Source organism: Penaeus monodon, chromosome 21 (assembly GCF_015228065.2).
Source record: "Penaeus monodon isolate SGIC_2016 chromosome 21, NSTDA_Pmon_1, whole genome shotgun sequence".
Lineage (NCBI taxonomy): Eukaryota > Metazoa > Arthropoda > Malacostraca > Decapoda > Penaeidae > Penaeus > Penaeus monodon.
The window spans coordinates 9,964,215-9,964,650 of NC_051406.1; positions in this window are offsets into that span (position 1 = coordinate 9,964,215).

Here is a 436-nt window from a genome sequence, read left to right on the forward strand (position 1 = left end):
AATCATAAGCTAGACGAGGCCCTGAACTGTGAGAAGCTTTGGAAGCCTCTTGTGAAGTCAAAATCAAAAATATGAAACTCTGAAACATTAATGTATTAAATATAACCATAAACACACAAATAACTCATATGAATATAATACTTAATGAATCCTTAAAGATTACAAAAAATGAGGGCCCTTCCATGATGTCGAAGTCCTTTATCTAGCACCTGCCAAATTCCCTCGTAATTAAGAGAGAACCAGTAGAAGGAATTCCTGGGGTTTGGAATTCATTTCCTTTGCCATTGTTTTGCCATGGGTCCAACTTCATGGCATGGAAAATGCGCTACTGAATTCATCTCGAGTTGTAAACAAAGCAACGGAGCAAGAAAAGACTGTTCCTTCCTCCTTTTGAACTTTTTTTTTGGCTTGTTCACCATTAGTTGTAGCGTTTGTT